Source organism: Uranotaenia lowii, chromosome 2, assembly GCF_029784155.1.
Source record: "Uranotaenia lowii strain MFRU-FL chromosome 2, ASM2978415v1, whole genome shotgun sequence".
NCBI classification, from domain to species: domain Eukaryota; kingdom Metazoa; phylum Arthropoda; class Insecta; order Diptera; family Culicidae; genus Uranotaenia; species Uranotaenia lowii.
The window spans coordinates 33760944-33780923 of NC_073692.1; the positions used below are offsets into that span (position 1 = coordinate 33760944).

The 19980-nt window shown below is 41.2% G+C and overlaps 1 protein-coding gene across 7 annotated transcripts in view; it reads left to right on the top strand.

The window, feature by feature from the left end:
• The window catches only part of LOC129742096 (protein abrupt), a 183970-nt gene that overhangs the window by 17747 nt on the left and 146243 nt on the right, over positions 1-19980 (top strand). The gene's annotated exons all lie outside the window — the stretch shown is intronic.

Genomic DNA, 19980 nt, shown 5'->3' on the forward strand with positions numbered 1-19980 from the left:
AGGATTGAACTGCTGCTCCTACAATCTATCGGTTTCAAAATCCCCTGACCAAATAAATCACTATCCTGGGAATCTTTGAGTGTAAACAGGCTACAAGCTTTAGGCCTGACAAGCTACAGATATTGACGATTAATCGGCACGGAATATACAGATCTGCATATACACAGGGCTAACGATCTGCAGCTCTCAGGACTCGGGGTCTGATCCCACCTCTTACGACTCGAGATCCGACCCCTCCTCGTATCGACTCGAGGGTGACCTCTCCTCTGTACGGTTCAAGGCCCGATCTCTTCTTTAGCGACTCGAGATCTGACCTCTCCTCGTAATGACTTGAGGTAACCACTTATACCCCTCCTCTTGTTGATTAAAGGACTAATCTCTCCTCTTCCGACTCGAGACCCGACCTCTAATCGTGAAGATACGAGGTTGTCCGTTCCAACACTTCTCCTCCTGAAGACTCGAGGCCTTACCTCTCCTCTAACGACTCGAAGCCCGACCTCTTATCTCCAGGAACCGAGGTTTTCTACCTTTGTGCCCATCGTGTGCCGATCGAGAGCAGCTTATCCTAGACTAGCGTATTTCACAGCACACGCGGGGGACGAAGACGTCATCCTTCTCCGACTCGAGAGGCTCGCCCGGCGTCGAGAGCCGCTCTACCCGTGGGTATTCCCTGATCGTGGAACAACCCTTTCCCAACGATTTGCATAGCGAAGAAGGTCAAGTCTTATTCCCGCAGTTTCTCCTGTAGGAAGTGGCACTACTCGGGAACTCCTCGTGGGGTATCCTGCACACGTTCTCGGCCCACCTATGGCCTCCACTACGCTGAAAATGATGCCTTAAGTTTGTCGCTTCGACCCCGATGGGGTCGGTGCCGTTGACTACATCCGGGTGCACCCATCGCTGACCGCATGTCAATTATTGGAGTCCGTACAGATCCTCTGCGCCACGTTTTCTACTGTCGTGTCATGACCACAGACTTGCCGTCTGTTGGCACGTACCCCTGCAAACTTCGGACAGGCAGTACGGTCTGCAGGGTGTGGTGTTTCCTCTTCGTCAGCACAATCTGTGGAATATGGCGAAGCCACATGTCCAAACTGGTAGTGGTACTTCATGAAGCATCCATGACCAGTCAGGAATTACGTCATATGGAAGTCCCGATGTGCGGGATCAGACGATGTGTCCACCTTCCTCTCGCGGAGCTGTCCCACAGCTGCTGACAGTTGAACATCGAGTCCTCATTGGCGAAATTTCGTACGTTGGGCTGTCTTTATTGTCGTAACAATAGACATCCTCCTCTGGCAAAACCGAGCTGAGAATGACGCCCGCCACTACCCAGGCGGCTTCAAACGAGATGGTCCAGTATCCGAGATGGTGATAATCCGAAGGTTTACACTGTCTTCCCACGGCTTGCCTCAAGGCCGCCGCACCGTACCGCAGGATGGATGGGGTCGCGCTTGACAGTATCCTCCTCCTCTTGCTACTGCGGATTGCCGAGGAGTTCGACATCATCCGTGTGAATACCAGTTTGATGACCTCCAGGTGTAAAGATCCCCAGGCTGGACGGTAAACGGTCTGCAGATCGAAAAACCTGCCAAAACTCAAGGCGATGCGCAGTCCTGCTGAAACCGAAATGGAGAAGTGTCCACGATTTGACGACATACCGTAGAACTAGTCTCGATACGCAAATTGGTTGATCTTCACCTCTTCAGGGTCTTCGGTGATTCCGGCTAAGACCGCTGCCGCCGCCCGAGGTGTAAGGGATAGCGTTCAAGTCTTCTAAGAAAGTAAACTTTCTGTGGGCTGGTGGCTTCAACATTCGTAAGGAGCTATCCATCATATCCTCGAAAGATGAAAGATCTCCTAGGGTGCATCTTGATGGTCTTCACCATCGTAACTGTCGCCACTTCAGCTTGACGACCACCGCCTTATTGTTTATTGCCTGATAACCTGACGACTCTAAGGCCGGTTAGCCTCGTTGGTGGTCAAATGATCTTGCGAATTAATGAACTGAAAATCCAATAATTTGACGACTTGACGTCCCGATAACTTCGTAACATGATGACCTAAACTCCTGATGTTGCGTTACTCAGATGAACTGTTCCAGATCAAACCTTTTAATTAAGAAAACACCTTGTACTCGTAAAGCCAAAAGGCTCATCGCGTTAGTGGGTTAAATTTCGGCACCGATGACGCTTTATTTAGGACGATTCTGATTACGTTCGAAAAAACTGACTAGCTGGTGAAGATTTTGTCAAAATCAATCTGAAGATCAGGGAAACGTACAGTATGGGCATCAGAAGGGGGACAGAAAACCTAGGGGTCAATCAGTTCAAATGGTGATCGTAGAACCACACGGTTCAATGAACTGATGACCTAATCAACTAGACTTCACGGCTTGCCCGAAAACCTTGAATGTTAAGCAAGACATGAATTTGAGATTCTGATTTTTTTCTCTTACTCATTTTTTCCGGAATTCCACCAATCATGCTTCCGGTCCCGTCAAAACAAATCGTTCTTCCTGTTGATCCTTTCTCACACTCCCCCGAAGTGGTTGTTCCGCGCCATAACAAAACGTGACGACATTCTCGTCTGTGGATGCGGTAAGCGCGTGCCATGCCAGAAACTCGGAGAAAAAAAAAGCCACTCAACCACCCCTACCCCAAACTGTCTCGGAACGAGCCGCAGCATCTCCATCTCCATCCACCCGCAGGCGGCAGCAGCAACACCACGTGGAAACTTTTAAATATTTACTTTTATGGCGGCAGCCTTTTGAGGACCACCGCGCGTACGGTCGTCGCGGGTTTACCGCGCGTTCGGTCCCATCTGGGATGGGAACTCAGAGAGAGTAGAAAAAAAAATGTCACACAGAAAAACAATTCACGAAAGCTCCCACCAAAATAATATCAACCCAATTCACCTGCCAAACCGCGGCCCATTTTCCTCCGGTTTTTTCCCTAGGTCCCTACAACGCGCCCGCGGTTTGTCATAAAATAAAAACATTACGGTCGCTGATAAAGATATTCAAGTGCAATAAAACAAAAATAAGCCCTGAGCAATTGTGTCTCATCGATGTCGTCGGCGGGTGGCGGAGCCGGTAACATTTCGTGGCCCGTGGCCTGATGTCGCGAACGCCACCGACCAAGGTAATTGAAATTCAATTTGACAGCTGATCGCTTCATTGGGCGGGCTGCCAGCCAGGCGTCTTTTGGCGGAACAGAGAGAAGTGAAATCATGACGCGAGGAGAAAAAAAACACAAACCGAAACCGTAAACAGTACATAACCTGGGATCATAAAACGTGCAGTTTTATGTGTGTTATTTTACCCCTCTATGGGGTACTGAAAGCGGGGGTGAGCGCCACTGATTTGTCTCATAATGATAAAAATAATAATAAAAGATGGAAAGGTTTGGTACCTGAGGATTGACAATTGATTCGCCAACCAGGTGTTCATATTAGGACGATCGTTCTTTCTCAGAAGTCTCGCCGAACATTTTTAATTTAGAAGCGAGTATTGTGTCTACCGGCAGCGAAATTGAAATTTCCGAACCCATCCTTTAAGTAGGAAGATAAGGCTCCACTCGCAATTATAAGCACTATTAATTGCTTTTTACGACACATTAATTACTCTGAACGCCCCGTCGAACCGTTCACAGCTGGAAGTGTCGTCCAATAATAATGCGACCAATTGTTTCCAACTTCCAGCATCATTGATTGGCCGGTTTCGATTTTCACTGAGTGCGTATAAACGCACTTGGGTGTAAGTTTTAATTACATTTTTTTTCTTCTGCGTTCAGTAAACCAGATATCCGAGAAAAAAACAATCGTTCCCATACTGCTGAGTACGGCATATGTTCAGAGGGCGAACACAATTGTGCTAATGAAACTTTAACTTAATTATAGGTTCCGGCTTAAAGTCACGACCGCGCTCTCGCTGCTCTTTTGGAACACCCGAAACTTTGAACAACAATTAACAACAACGACGACGGCAGTGCCTCGACAATGACAAAGCGTCTAATTGTCAAGGCAAATACAGCACAGCCTCCAGAAAACAAAATCAAGTGACGAAGAAGTAACAATAACTCGGTTGAGTTGACCTCGACACTTCTGATTCTGGTCAGTGTTTGTTTTTTTTAGTTGGTTTGTTTTGAGTCAAACCTCGGTCAAGTAATTTTCTGGCAGTTGAAACCGAAGAACAAATTAGAAAATTATGAGCGATCCTCAACTCGGACTGTCAATAGTTGAGTTCCCACGTACCAACTTTTGTTATAGGCTGGTGCATCAGACCATCTGCTCATCAGGATGTCAGATCATCAGGTCAAATCGCCAAGCTAAGAGTTCATCAGTTTGTAAAAATGTCAGTCTGTCAGATCCCAAGTTTTTTGAAAAAAAAAAAGGTTTCTGACCAGTTAGGTCGTTCAGTTATGGGGAAGTCAGATCACCAACCTTCTAGATATTTAGGCGGACAGGATAACAGGATGTGTGATAATCAAATTTGGGAAAAATTGTCCAGGTAATCTGGGCTAAAAATCATCGAGCCAAAAAACCAGAAATCCTCTTCCCTAAGCTTGAAGTCTACCCGGGTGTCTCAGGGTCTCAAGGTCTTTTGACCTAGAGGTCGTCAAGCCTGAAGGTCGATAACTCTAAGGGTCGTCAGAATTGAACGTTGTCAGGGCTGCTAGTTATCAGGCCTGAATATTGAAACTCTAGAGGTCGTCAGACTTGAAGGTCATCACGACTGTAGGTAGGCAGATTTTCAGATTGTCAGTCCATCTGGCTGTAAGGACTGTAGCTAGGCAGACCCTTAGGCCATCAAGCCTGTATGTCGTAAGGCATGTAGGCCGGCAGGCATGCAGGTCGGCAGGCCTGTAGGTCGGCAGGCCTGTAGGTCGGCAGGCCTGTAGGTCGGCAGGCCTGTAGGTCGGCAGGCCTGTACATCGGCAGGCCTGTAGGTCGTCAGCTGACCTCGGTATCGTCAGGCCTGTAGGTCATCAGGCAAGTAGGTCGTCAGGCATGTAGGTCGTAAAGACTGTAGGTCGTCAGGCCTGTAGGTCGTCAGACCTTTAGGTCGTCTGCAGATCTGGAGGTCATCAGGCATGTAGGTCTTCAAGCCTGTAGGTCATTAGGCCTGTAGGTCATCGGGCCTGTAGGTCGTCAGGACTGTAGGTCGTCAGGACTGTAGGTCGTCAGGCCTATAGGTCGTCAGGCCTATAGGTCGTCAGGCCTATAGGTCGTCAGGCCTATAGGTCGTCAGGCCTATAGGTCGTCAGGCCTATAGGTCGTCAGGCCTATAGGTCGTCAGGCCTATAGGTCGTCAGGCCTATAGGTCGTCAGGCCTATAGGTCGTCAGGCCTATAGGTCGTCAGGCCTATAGGTCGTCAAGTCTAGAGGTCATCAAGCCTGTAGGTCGTCAGGCCTGTAGATCGTCAGGCCTGTAGGTCGTCAGGCGTGTAGGTCGTCAGGCGTGTAGGTCGTCAGGCGCGTAGATCATCAGGCCTGTAGGTCGTCAGGCCTGTATGTCGTCAGGCCTGTAGGTCGCCAGGCCTGTAGGACGTCAGGCCTGTAGGTTGGCAGGCCTGTAGGTCATCAGGCATGTAGGTCATCAGGTCTGTAGGTCGTCACATCTGTAGATCGCCAGGCTGTAGGTCGGCCTGTAGGTCGTCAGGCTGTAGGTCGTCAGGCTGTAGGTCGTCAGGCTGTAGGTCGTCAGGCTGTAGGTCGTCAGGCTGTAGGTCGTCAGGCTGTAGGTCGTCAAGCCTGAAGGTTGGCAAACCTGTAGGTCGTCAGACCTGTAGATCGTCAGGCTGTAGGTCGGCCTGTAGGTCGTCAGGCTGTAGGTCGCCAAACCTGAAGGTTGGCAGACCTGTAGGTCGTCAGGTCTGTAGGTCGTCAGGTCTAAAGGTCGTCTGGTCTGTAGGTCGTCAGGCCTGTAGGTCGTCAGGCCCGTAGGTCGTCAGGCTTGTAAATCGTCAAGCCTGTGGGTCGTCAGGCCTGTAGGTCGTTAGGCCTGTAGGTCGTTAGGCCTGCAGATCTGGAGGTCATCAGGCCTGTAGGTCATCAAGCCTGTAGGTCGTCAGGCCCGTAGGTCGTCAGGCTTGTAAATCGTCAAGTCTGTGGGTCGTCAGGCCTATAAATCTTTAAGCCTGAAGGTCGTCAGCCATGTAGGTCGTCAGGCCTGTAGGTCGTCAGACCTGTAGGTCGTCAGGCCTGTAGGTCGTCAGACCTGTAGGTCGTCAGGCCTGTAGGTCGTCAGACCTGTAGGTCGTCAGGCCTGTAGGTCGTCAAGCCTGTAGGTCGTCAGGCCTGTAGGTCGTCAGGCCTGTAGGTCGTCAGGCCTGTAGGTCGTCAGGCCTGTAGGTCGTCAGGCCTGTAGGTCGTCAGGCCTGTAGGTCGTCAGGCATGTAGGTCGTCAGGCCTGTAGGTCGTCACCGTCAAATCTTAAGGTCTGGATGAACAGTCTTCACCCGGGAGGCTAAAAGCTTGTTTTATTGAAAGGGAATCATTAAGTTCTTTAAATTTAAAGAAGTTTAAAGAAGGTTGTAACATTTGATTCTAAGTCTCTGAACTTCTGAACAATCGTCACAATCACGATCACGCTTTTGATTATCAGCAACAAAAACCCTTCAAACCAACCTCACATCATTAACGGATGAAAAATGACCCTGCCTGACTTTGGAACTAAAACGGGGAAACAAATGTTGCTTTGAGTAGCCTCCAAACAAAACAACGAGCGTTGTCCGTTTCGTTTCCACCTGCGTGCGTTAAATTTATGAAATTTATGAATCTGATAAATTTATGCGCTTTAAACGGCCAGGCATCACGGTTTAAAACCAAGTAATGGAAGACAAGGAGGAAGAAGCAAAAACCAACAATTATTCAGTGCTGGACCCACCAATTGTGACAAAGAGTAGCAGCAGCACTTTGATCGACTCAAGGTTGCCCCCGCGGATTTTTTTTATTTCATTCTTCTAATTTCAATTTTCACGTTGTTGTTTCTACGGTTCCGATATATGTGTGGGTCGTCTGCCCGCGGTTCTTCTGATGGGAACTTCCAGTTCTAGAACCGAAACAACTCGAAGATTGTTATCGTGTCGCGCCGTGACGCGAGGCAGCTTATTTTTTGGTCTATTGTTAGCGACGACGCACTCGAAAATGGGTGCACTTGAAAATTAAATTGGATACTTCCCGTTTTTCTCCCTTTGGCTCAAAGGTTCCCTTCACCGGTTAGTGTGAGTAGTGAAAATTTAAATAAAGAGCAATTAACTAGCGAAAAATTAGCATAGTCTGCTTTTATTGCTCTCTGCGCCTCGGTTTGATGGTTTACAGCAAGGTTGATGGGGTGTATATTTTACTGTTTCTAATAGAGGTTTTTTTTCGGTTCGGAAAATTTGACAACCGAGGGGCGCACTCGTAGCGAATCGAATGGTTATCGCTCGGCGCACTTTTCCGCAACCGAAGTTTGACTTTCAATTTTTCGTAATTGAAAACAAAAGTGCAGCTCTAGTTACTTTAGCTTTTCGACCGTTGATGGTCAAGCCAGCGATTGGAGATGATTTTCGACTTTGAAAAATCACATTCGTCACGCATCCCCTCGGCTTGCGACATGGCCTCAAGAGGATGGAAACGCTAGCTCAAAGTGCGCGGTTACATTGTTCGGCACTTACGAAAAAATAACACCGGAGCAATGTAACATTAGATAAAACCGTACATAAATTAACACACAAAATTAATTGCGTTTTATTTCTGCTGCTGGCTAACTTTCCTGCCGTAGATAGTTGGGCTTGGGTCCGTATCTATAGTATGGTCAAAGATGGGCGCACATTTCGGGGGAAAAAGTACCGCGAGCGCGAAAAACTAATCTAAAAAGTGCCGGTTTAGTGCGCGCCAAGCCCGATGAGATCTGCCGAAAATTAGAGTACATGAAATTTGGTAACGAGTAGAGGCTGGAGAAAAAAAAGCACACACAACGAGAGCTCGTAAAAAAGCACCGGGCGCATAATTAAAATAATAAATAATTACGCTCAACGCTTCCATTATTTGATAGGGCGGGGGAGCGCGGGAGTTACTCACGTTAAGCTTGGTTTAAGTTCGCCCGGCTATACGCTGGCTGGGTGACTCGTCGCAGCGCGGTTTGATTGCGACGACCAAAAACAAAGAGATGGCCTTAGCAGCGTAGCAGAATGGGCTGGGTTAGGCTGGACGTGCATATGTCTCGCTCCGGTGCACATATAAATTTAGCCGAAAAAAAGTAGAGTACCAACTTAGTTGACCGAGGGAAAAGGGAAAGACGGGGATGATGGGTGCCGTTTGATGGATTTTTTGTTGTATCTTTTTATCGCAGAGAGAGAGCCCTCCCCGGTAATGAAATAATTAAAACTAGGCTGATTTTTGTGCTAGTCATAATAGAAAAGAGAAGTACTGAAGAAAAAAAACGAAATTAACAACACTATCTATCGCTGCTGGTTGAGTACCGAGAGGTCACGCTCATAGTTTGCGAGAGCGCAATGAACTAATTTGTTATTCCGGAGGTATTTCGGCTTGGCGTGGATGCCGATCCAAACGGGGGCTTTGTTTTAGGCGTAAGGCGAAAACTTGCGCTGGCTGCGTAAAGCGGAAGAGGAAATGTATGGCGCGCGCGCTCGCAATGACATTTTGCCATTTGTTTGGGTGCTAACGATCTATTATTCCGATGGGGGACGAAGGTCGACAAATTTTTCGAACAATCAACCTGAAAGAAGTCTCTTCACAATCAACAACGTATGAACCTGAACTTCGAATATCAGTTTGCGTGGGTTAGTTCATCGATTTTTGTTTCAAACTCTATGAATCACAATGAAATGTTATTAGAACGGGAGACGGCTGACAGCCGTCCTTAGCGCAAGATCGAATTCAAATTCCGATATCATATGTTTTAGTTTTTACCACTCTGGTGATGCGAGACGTTTGCCAACCGTCCTGAAAGCTTGATGAAAGTGGTAGGCGAGACGGCTCCTAGCCGTCCTAATAAAGCCTCTTTTTCCTCACAAACAAGCTGCAACGTAAAGCTACAGTTCACAAGCTGTCATAATTAAATTTCGAAATAAGAAACGTATTTGAACCCAAAAGTGGTAGGCGAGACGGCTCCCAGCCGTCCAAATATGGCATTTTCTTCCTAACAAAGAAGTTGTAGTGTTACATTCAGCTTCAGTTTACAAGCTGTAAATTCTTAATTTCAAAATCAGAGTCTTTTTTTCATCCGATTTGAGACGGCTGAAAGCCGTCCTGTGTGCCTGATAGAATTAGGATCCATAATCTATATTCCGTAATAAATTTCGTTTTGAAACTTTTTAAGAACACGAGACGGCTGACAGCCGTCCATTATGCTTTTTCGAAGCGGTAAGTTAGGCGTTTTTTTTTTAAACTCTTGAAATTTTAATCATTTTTTAATTATTTTTCTTAGCTTTTTAGAGACTGATATTTGTCATTATTTGACTCTGAATGGAGCAAAATTGACGCTGCCAGTTTCGCTAAAATCATGTGGATCTTTTATCACTATCACCCAAAAACTACACCACCTTGTAGTAAAGGCAAAAATTAAGCTACAAAGTTATGAAAATTCAGAATTCGAAGATTTCGAATAACTCTTTTGGGTTGAACATGCTCAAAATCTTGAAGCAAGCCCCCGATGTGACCGATCATTCTTGTTTCGGTTAACAGCTTCATGTTACATTCCACGGATTCGCTACGGACAGTTCGAACCCAACTTTCATTCTCTTGTTGCAGCAAGCAACCTTCATTCCACGATTGAGTGCACCCGTGGTTGTTTTACGCCACTCACTGAAGGATGCAATTGCTGCCGAAGGTTTTCGACGTTTGTTGTTGTCGTTCATCTCCCGCTTACAGGTAGCAGCCATTCATTGTATAATAGCTGCTAATTAGTCACTCGTATTTGGTTGATTAACAGGTACGGAGCGAAAACTTTGTTCGTACTAATGCTACTGGTGGTGGTCAACTACTTCAATTCGATTACAGTCGTTCCTTCTGTTTCGATGATTTTTTAAGAACCGAATATTGCTATAAATATAATAGACTATCCTTCGAAGACTCAAGTTTTTTCAGCTAAAATTGGACTTATTCCACGTGGAAAAACAGGTTCAACTGTAGTTGCATCCAACCGTTACCGGGGAACTAAAACCGGTGGTTGACCATCAGTAACAGTTTGAAATTTCCAAACCAATCAAGCCGTTTTAACAAATTGATATTTTCGTGTTCAGAAACCAAACAAACAAGTAACTTGGCACAATTGAGACAAGTGTGAATATTAGCACATGCCACAGGTAAACTTGGGGTAGAAAAAAGATAAATAAAAATAAAAACTATTAGCGAGCTTAGTAACGATCGATGACTGGCAAACGTCTGGGACTCACGAGAGCATCGTCGTCGTCACCAGCGAGCGTCACTTTTAATTAGTATTCAATTAACATCTGTAAAGCACACATTCGCGGTCTCTGGGTATACGGCTCAATTCTCGCCCGTCCCGCCCTGGGACCGTGTGCTAATCAATTAATCACGAATCGACAAACACTTGTGCCGCCTTGGTGTACTTGAAAACGGTTAAAGCGCAGATCTGGCCACGTAAGTCGATTTTCCGTACCGAGAGAGTCGTCCATGGTGGACACACTCCGGGCAGCCCGGAATATAATAATAAGGTCAAACCTCGCGCGTTTTAATTCCGCCGCCGCTGCCACAAATCGGATTTGGGAGCTCGTCGCCGTGGAATCGATGGCCGTTCGAGACCGGTTCCAATTCCAATTCCGTATTCATGCCAAGTCGTTATTGGAGCCAAGGTTGCCGGCGGCCGAGAGAACCCCGGAACGTTTTCGGTATTTTGCACATGTCCCAGAAGACAGACTCACAATGGTGCGCTATAAGTTTGTAATTAGGATGCCCGTCCGGTTTTCGTATGAATGGGGACATGAACGGGATGGACGATTATGTAATAATAATCGATGACAAGATGTTGAACCCAGCGGGATGGCCGCTGCTGTTGCGAATCTTGTGGGCCCACCCACCAACCAAGCACTCAACAACGACGACGACGACGACGAAAGCAGCAGCCAGTGGTGGTTGAGCAACCGAAGAGTCTATTTGTTCTCCACGGGGAGTAGTTATTAGCAGCAACAGTACATTGGCGACGTTGACTGCGGCGTGCGGCGGGAGCCAAACAATTTCAATTAATCTCAAGTACATGCATAACTTTGTCTGCCGTGTGTGACTCCAGCCAATGTTCCGAAACCGATGAGCGCTAGCTGATGAGGGTTCCTGGCTGATGTGGTTGGTGTAACATATTTGACATTCAATTTCGAGAAGTTTGACGTTCACACAACGATGCCTCAGACAAATGGATTTCGGAATTGACTTCACGGGTGATTTTTTACAAGGGATTTCCCGAAGATAGGCATTCTATCATAATTTTGTCTAAATTTTTTCAAAATCAAAAATTTGCAATCTTTTTTTTTTCAATATTTCCGATGCTCAATTTTCTGTATCTTTCAGGTCTGAATAAGTTTAATAAGTTTCGTTTAAATCATGTAGTTATAATGCAAACAAACATGAGTACACACACATCTCTTTCAAAGCAAATAGTGAAGAAGTTTGCTTATAACTCTTCAAATTTTCAAACAATTTCAACAATTTTCTCAAGATTTCTAAAGAACAATATTTCCCGTCATTTGAGTCTAAATTTAGAAAAATTGACGTACCCAGTTCCATAAAAACTATGTGGAAAAAATACACAGACATCCATGTTTGTAAATCAGTTAGATCACAAAAAAAAATTATATAAAACAGTGGAATAACGTGTTGCTAATAACATTTTTTATTTTCAAACATTTTCACTGACGATCAGAGGTTTTTTGAAGGACAAAATTCCACATTGTTTGAGTCTAAAATGAGGAACATCGGCTCACCCAGTTCCACAAAACTCGTGTGGACAAAACGCAGAAATTTTCATGTTCGTTTTTAAGCTAGCACACACATGATTTTCTCAAGTTACAGTGGAGTGGGGTTTTGCTTATAGCTTTTTCAATTTTAAACTATTTTCATAAAAAATTTCAGGTTTTCTGAAGGACAATATTTGCTATCATTTGAGTCTAAATAGAGAAAAATTGACTAACCCAGTTCCACAATAACTGTGTGGACAAAATGCACAGACATCCATGTTTGTAAATCAGTTAGATCACAAAAATTTTTCATATAAAACAGTTAAATATTGTTTTGCTAATAACTTTTTCAATTTTCAAATATTTTCAATGATTATCACAGGTTTTTTGAAAGACAATATTCCCCATCATTTAAGTCTAAATTGAGGAAAATAGGCTTACCCAGTTCCACAAAACTCGTGTGGACAAAACGTAGAGACTTTCATGTTTTTTTTTTTAAGCTAGCACACACATGATTTTCTTAAGAAACAGTGGAGTGATGTACAACAATTTCGAAATATTTTCAAATGAAATTTCAGGTTATCTGAAGGATAATATTTCCCATCATTTGAGTCTAAACAAAGAAAAAATAACTTACCCAGTTCCACAAAAACTGTGTGGACAAAATGCACAGACATCCATGTTTGTAAATCAGTTAGATCACAAAAAGTTTTTATATAAAACAGTCAAATAATGTTTTGCTAATAACTTTTTCAATTTTCAAACATTTTCAATGACTATCACAGGTTTTTTGAAGGACAACATTCCCCATTGTTTGATTCTAAATTGAAAAAATTGGTTTACTCAATTCCACAAAACTCGTGTGGACAAAACGCAGAGACTTTCATGATTGTTTTTTAAGCTAGCACACACATGATTTTCTTAAGAAACAGTGGAGTGATGTACAACAATTTTGAAATATTTTCAAAAGAAATTTCAGGATATCTGAAGGATAATATTTCCCATCATTTGAGTCTAAACAAAGAAAAAATAACTTACCCAGTTCCACAAAAACTGTGTGGACAAAATGCACAGACATCCTTGTTTGTAAATCAGTTAGATCACAAAAAGTTTTCATATAAAACAGTTAAATAATGTTTTGCTAATAATATTTTCAATTTTCAAACCTTTTCTATGACTATCACAGGTTTTTTGAAGGACAACATTCCCCATTGTTTGATTCTAAATTGAAAAAAATGGTTTACCCAATTCCACAAAACTCGTGTGGACAAAACGCAGAGATTTTCATGATTGTTTTTAAGCTAGCACACACATGATTTTCTTAAGAAACAGTGGACTAGTGTTATTCTTATAACTTCTTCAATTTTAAACTATTTTCAAAAAAAAAATCAGGTTTTCTGAAGCACAATATTTCCCATCGTTTCAGTCTAAATTGAGAAAAATTTACATACCCAGCTCCACAAAAACTGTGTGGAAAAAATGCACATATGCCATGTTTGTATATCAGTTAGATCACAAAAAGTTTTCATACAAAACAGTTAAATATTGTTTTGCTAATAATTTTATCAATTCTCAAATATTTTCAATGACTATCACAGGTTTTTTGAAGAACATCATTTCCCATTGTTTGAGTCTAAATTGAGGAAAATCGGCTTACCCAGTTCCTTAAAACTCGTGTGGACAAAACGCAGAGACTTTCATGTTTGTTTTTAAGCTAGCACACACATGATTTTCTTAAGAAACAGTAAAGTGATGCCTAACAATTTTGAAATATTTTGAAAAGAAATTTCCCATCATTTGAGTCTAAATAAAGACAAATCAACTTATGCAGTTCTACAAAAACTGTGTGGAAAAAATGCACAGACATCCATGTTTGTAAATCAGTTAGATCACACTAAGTTTTCATATAAAACAGTAAAATAATGTTTTGCTTATAACTTTTTCAATTTTCAAATTTTTTCAATGACTATCACAGGTTTTTTGAAGGACATTATTCCCCAAAGTTAAAGACTGAATTGAGGAAAATCGGCTTACCCAGTTCCACAATACTCGTATGGACAAAATGCAGAGACTTTCATCTTAGTTTTTAAGCCAACACACACATGATTTCTCAAGAAACAGTGGAGTTGCATTTTGTTTGTAACTTTTTCAATTTTAAACTATTTTCATAAAAAAATTCAGGTTTTCTGAAGGACAATATTTCCCATCGTTTCAGTCTAAAATGAGGAAAATCGACTCATCCAGCTTTGCATGAATCACGTGGACAAAACGCACACACACATCTCAGCACGATCAATTGGAACCATGTTTGTGCGTTTTGTTCACATGATTAATGGGGCACTGGATAAGCCAATACTTCTCAATTTAGACATAACTATAGCAGAATATTGTCTTCCAAAAAACCTAAGAAAATTATTGAAAATTGCTTAAAATCGAACGAGTTATGAGCAAAATGCTCCTTCACTGAATATTTAAAACGAAAAAAAAAATGTATTTGTTGCTAGGTTTAAAAATGGCCGGAGATTTACTAGCATGAATGTTTATGCGTTTTGTTCACTTGTTTTTAGTTGAACTGAGTAAGTCAATTTATCCCAATTTAGTCAAATAATGACTTCTTCCTCCTTCATTGAGTTTTACATAAATAATGAAAACTGTAGGAAATTATATGAGCTGAAAGAAAAAAATAGAATAAAAAATTTTTCTTAAGGGTACAAACACAGTGGACGAGAAGCGAACCGCGAAGCGGAATGTTCATTCACCGGATGAATTTCGCAAGTTCGTTTTTGAAGGCCGACCAAAGGGCACGCGAATTGCGAAGCGATTCAACACTGAAAAAAACCTTCGGTGTTGCGCTAAATTTAACATCACAAATGAAAAATCAAAAATGTGATCTAGAAATCCCGACCGTGGTATAGAGAATAGCGTTAAAGTCTTCTAATCCAGAGATCATGAGATCGAATCTCGGTCACGGCATATAAAGTACTCTTTCTGTGGTCTGGTGGTTTTAACATTCGTCAGATGCTAGCCATCATGTCCTTGAAGATGTACGCTTTAGTGTTAAGTTTGAATTAAAATCTCTTCAAAGAAACATGAAGTTTCACTGAGATCCTATATGTGTGTGTTCGTTTTCAAATACGTACTGTGCAAAAAACAATTCGCGAACCGCGTAAAAATATCAAATTCCAGGACCGTGAAAAAATAAGGATCGCAGGGGGTATGAAGAATAATCTTAAGGAAGTAAATGCACGGTGCCAGAATTTTGTGAGGGAAATTAGATTTTTGAAGATGAGGGGGCTTCCGTCTAACTTCAAAATGCTTTACATGACTGAAAATCGCATGAAACACTCACAATATGTGTATAGGAAAAAAGGACTCACTTAGTAGAAGTCGAATTTCGCTGCCTGGTGCTATAGTACACCATCCTAAAATCCAATATGACAGCTTCCGCTTAATTGTAAAATATTGTAAATAATCGCATGGAAAAAAACTAACAAGTGACAAAAATATAACAAAATTATGAAAAAAAAATATGAGAAAAATATGGAAACAATTTGATAAATAAGACAGTAAAATAACAAAGACATGACCAAAATATTTAAATATTAAATAAAAATATTACAAATGGTAGGAAATTTACAAAAAAAAATTATAAAAAAATAGACCAAAAATTATAATAATGACAAAACTTGATACAAAAAAAAATGTGACAAAAATTTGAGAACATTATGGAAAATATGACAAATTTAATTTAAAAAAATACAAATCTGATCAAATTTGGCAATAAAATTACAGCCATCTGATAATACTACAAAAATATTACAAATGCGATAAAACATTGACAAAAGTGGCTAAAATATGACGAAATAGTTACAAAAATATGATAAATTAGACAAAAAATTGTCAAAAGTTCGTTTAGTCAGATATTTGTAATTTTATTGTAAATTTTTACATATTTTTATTATTTTGGCAGGTCTGCCAGATTTAGTTCATTTGATGTTCAATTTTTTTTTGATAGTCGTTTGAACATCTTCATGTCATTCACGACTTATATTAATGATGCATTAATCGGTAAACTACTGAAAACTTATCCGGTACAACTGTTTTCGATGATTACTCTGCGGATTCGAACTATTGACGATGTCCTCAGGAGGCAACTTACTTGCCAACTGTCTTAATTTTGTCTAATTTTTATCACATTTGTCAGATTTTTGTAAAATATTTTTCCTTTTTTTGTCATATTTTTGCAAAATATTTGTCATTTTACCGTCGTATTTGTCATTATTTTGTCTTTTTTGACATATTTTTATCAGAATTTTGTTATATTTTTATCCCATATTTTTGTAAAATATTTGTCATTTTACTGTCGTGTTTGTCATCATTTTGTCTTTTTTGACATATTTTTATCAGAATTTTGTTATATTTTTATACCATTCTTCATAATTTTGTCAGATTTTTGTCATTATTTTATCAGGACCTAGTCATATTCTAACACATTTGTTTTATTTTTGTCATACTAATGTAAAACTTTTGCCATATTTAAACCAACATAGTCATAGTTTTTTCGTAGTTTTATCATTGTTTGTAATTTTATTGTAAGTTTTTGTTATTATAGTGTTATATTTAAATTTTTTTTTGTCAAATATCTGTCCTCATTTTAAATCTTTCAGATTGTTTCATTTTTGTCAGAGTTTTGTCATATTTCTATCACATTTGTCGTCGTTTAGTTATTTTCTTCCAAGTTTTTTTTTCATGTTGTTGTCATAATTTTGTAATACTAGTCATATTTTTGGCATTTTTTTACGACATTTGTCTTTTTTATTCAAAGTTCTATCATTTATCACTTTTGTCATAGTTCTTTCAGATTTTTTTCATTTGATTGTCAAATTTTAGTCATAGATTTTTCATATTTTGCCAAAGTTTTGTTATATTTTGATCATTATTTTGTCTTGTTTTTTTTAACATTGGTTATATTTATGTACATTTTCCTCAGTGTATTTTAAGTTTTTTAATTTTTTTTTTAAATTTTTTTTTTAATTTTTGTCATTTTTCATGCACTTTTTCAATCCTTTTACTCGAAACCCATATTGTAGAGAGTTCATGCGATTTTCAGTATTTTACAGCATTTTGTTAACAGGGTTGCTAGCAAAACGGGAAAGTCGGGAATACCGGGGAAAACTTTGGAATTTCAAGTTTCAGGAAACAACTGTTAGTAGTTTAAGGACTTTGTATTAAATTTTTTTCTACACTATGACTTTTTATTAAAAAACAAGTACAATAAATACCGAGAAAGTCATAATTTTTAACCGGGGGGAAACCAGGAGAAACTTTGGAATTTCAAAACAAAAAATCGCTAGCAACCCTAAGTTAAGTGAAAGCCGCCATATTGAATTTCAAGGTGGCGTCGTACAGCGAATTTCGACTGCTACAATATTGTGGAGGTTTCATGTGCTTTTAAAGTTGAATGGAAGCCTCCATACTGGATTTCAAGATGGCGTCGGACAAAGAATTTCAACTTCTATCCGTTCAGCCCCTTCACTCTAATGACATATTGTGGATCCTTACACCGATCGTTTATTGCCAGTTTCAAATTGTTTCCATTGAACAAAACTGACACCGCGTTATTTGCCAAAACCCGCGTTAAAAAACCTTGCCTTTTTCATAACCATCAGAGAAATGGCGATAATAATTTAATTAACAAAATTTTGGAAAAGTTTTTTCGAGAAATTTTCATTTACTATTGAAATAACCCGAAGGAATATTTTCAGTGTACGGAAACTTGAGTATTAGAATATTATTTTCTGAATCAGGAACTCGAATTATTTTACATCAATTCTTCAGCAATAATTGAAACATTTTCGTCATATTTAACGTCCCAAACTGAAGCTCATCGTTTCCCAAAAACGGCGTGAGATGTGCTCATGCCTAACGTCACTGATTGGGCATAATTTATCAGATTAGATCGTTATCCTGCTGGAAAAGCTCTTACTGGTGAGAAAAAAAAGCGGAAATAAGTTCCCGAAAAAAGGGGTTACCTTCCCGCAAATTGTACCCCAACAAACAGCAAATGCAATGAGCTAGAGCGGACGAACGGAAGACCTACAATAAAAAATAATAAAATAAGGATCCTTCCACGTTCAGAAGGAACTGAACTGTGCGGTATGGTGAACTCTTCCCAGTAGTCGAAACAAATGAAGTCATAAAACCATCGCGCCAGGATGGATGGAAGAAAAACCGAAAAAAAAAACACCGGGGCCTCAGTTTATTTTCGTCCTCTTTATGCTAATGCTGACCGGTGAATGTCCTGCCGACGACAACAGCAGCAAGCTCTAACCATTTCCGAGATTATGAAGTGTGAAGTAATGCCGGGACCAAAATCCGTCTCCGTCTCCGTCCTTTGTCGTCGTCGGATTCTTCTCTGAAATTGTCCCCCATCCCGTTTTTTCGGTTCCGGACAGCGCGGTGTGTGATGTTGCGAAAAAATAAATAATGAGCTACAATAAAAAATATTGCACACTCGTAAAAAAATGGCTCACCAGCTCAAAGTCTGAGGGCAGCTAACGAGTTGAGAATTCAGCAGTCGAGAAACATGTTGAGCCAGTACCGAATTTCCCCATATTTTTATCGTTTTATGGCGTTATTACTCTACACACAGCAGAGAAGGATGCGCTTTTTTCACCCTCACTTGCCGTTTATGTCGGTCAATTTTCCAGCAATGAATTTTCGATTCTTTTTTCCGCTCGGATTGACCGTTTTGGCCCGCTTTGCTCAGGCTAATGGAGGGACTCTCTACAGACGAATAGTCTAAACAGTTGAGGTCCTTATGTTGATAAACATTGCTGCGAGTCTTACCTTAGAAAGAAAGCTAGCGATGGGTACACAAAAGCCGGGGAAGCTAAACACAAACCAAGCGACTTCTTAAGTCGTGATGGCCATTTTTTTTTGTTTCTCGTTCTTTTGTTTCCGAAAAACTAAACCATGAGGGTCTCGGCGAAGCAGAAGAGTAATTTTTTTAGGGAAGAAGAAAACCGGCAACTTGGTGGGCCCATCAGGGGTCTTTGGGCGGAGGAACACAATGGCAAATAGACGCCGAAATAATTATTATTTATTGCTAGCTCTTTCGCCCTGCTAGGCCATCTCATGACGGACTTCTTCGAATGCGTTTGCAAACGGTACTGGCAAAGCGGCGGCACAAGGGGCAGGACACAAAGGGCAAAGGCAAAATATAGACGAGGAACAAATGAAGGCTCACCGTGCACGGTTTGGGAATTTATGATTAGGTTTCCATTTCAAAATTCGTACCGTAATTGTGTACCTGAGCCTATCTATCGGTGCCTCAGGTTTCTAGGAGCTTCCCAGAAGTCAAGGAGATCACCTGCAAAAAGTTTTGAACTTATTCGTGAAGCTATTTAGTTTCGGTTTCGAGATGGGTTAAATTCGTTCTGAGAAGAGGTTGAAGTGTCTTGATCTGTACATGTTTTTGAGCATACGCAAGTTTAACCCGATGAAAATTTAACACGTTTTGAGCTCATCAACTCAATGAAACCTTTTAAGAATCTGCATGACGCCGGTTGAATCTTGGAAGCTGAAACTTATAAATCAGTAACTAAACACCAATAACACTTTTTTCACTGTAACAGTGTTAGAAAGGGGCTTCTTTGTGAAAAAATGAGAGTGGCACTGAGACGGCTGGGAGCCGTCTCGTCAACCGCTTCAATCAAGTGCGTAGGATGACGTCCAGCCGTCTTGCGTGTTCAAAAATCAAAATCGAATCTGAATTCTGAATTTTACTGAAGCTAAATTCGATTCAGGGAGCGTACAGAACGAATGTCAGCCGTCTTGTATTCCCGGAAGCTTAAAACACAAATCTGACCACAAAATTGGAAAGTTAAAACTGATTTAGCTGTAGCTTTGACGACAAAACACATCTTCGTTGTACGTTCTTAAAAACGAAACGAATTTGCATTCGAAAATGTGTATCCTGAATCTGCATTGGACGGCTATAAGCCGTCTAGCGTTCCCAAAAGGTTTAAAAGTCGAATCGAATTTCAGAATTTTGAAACTT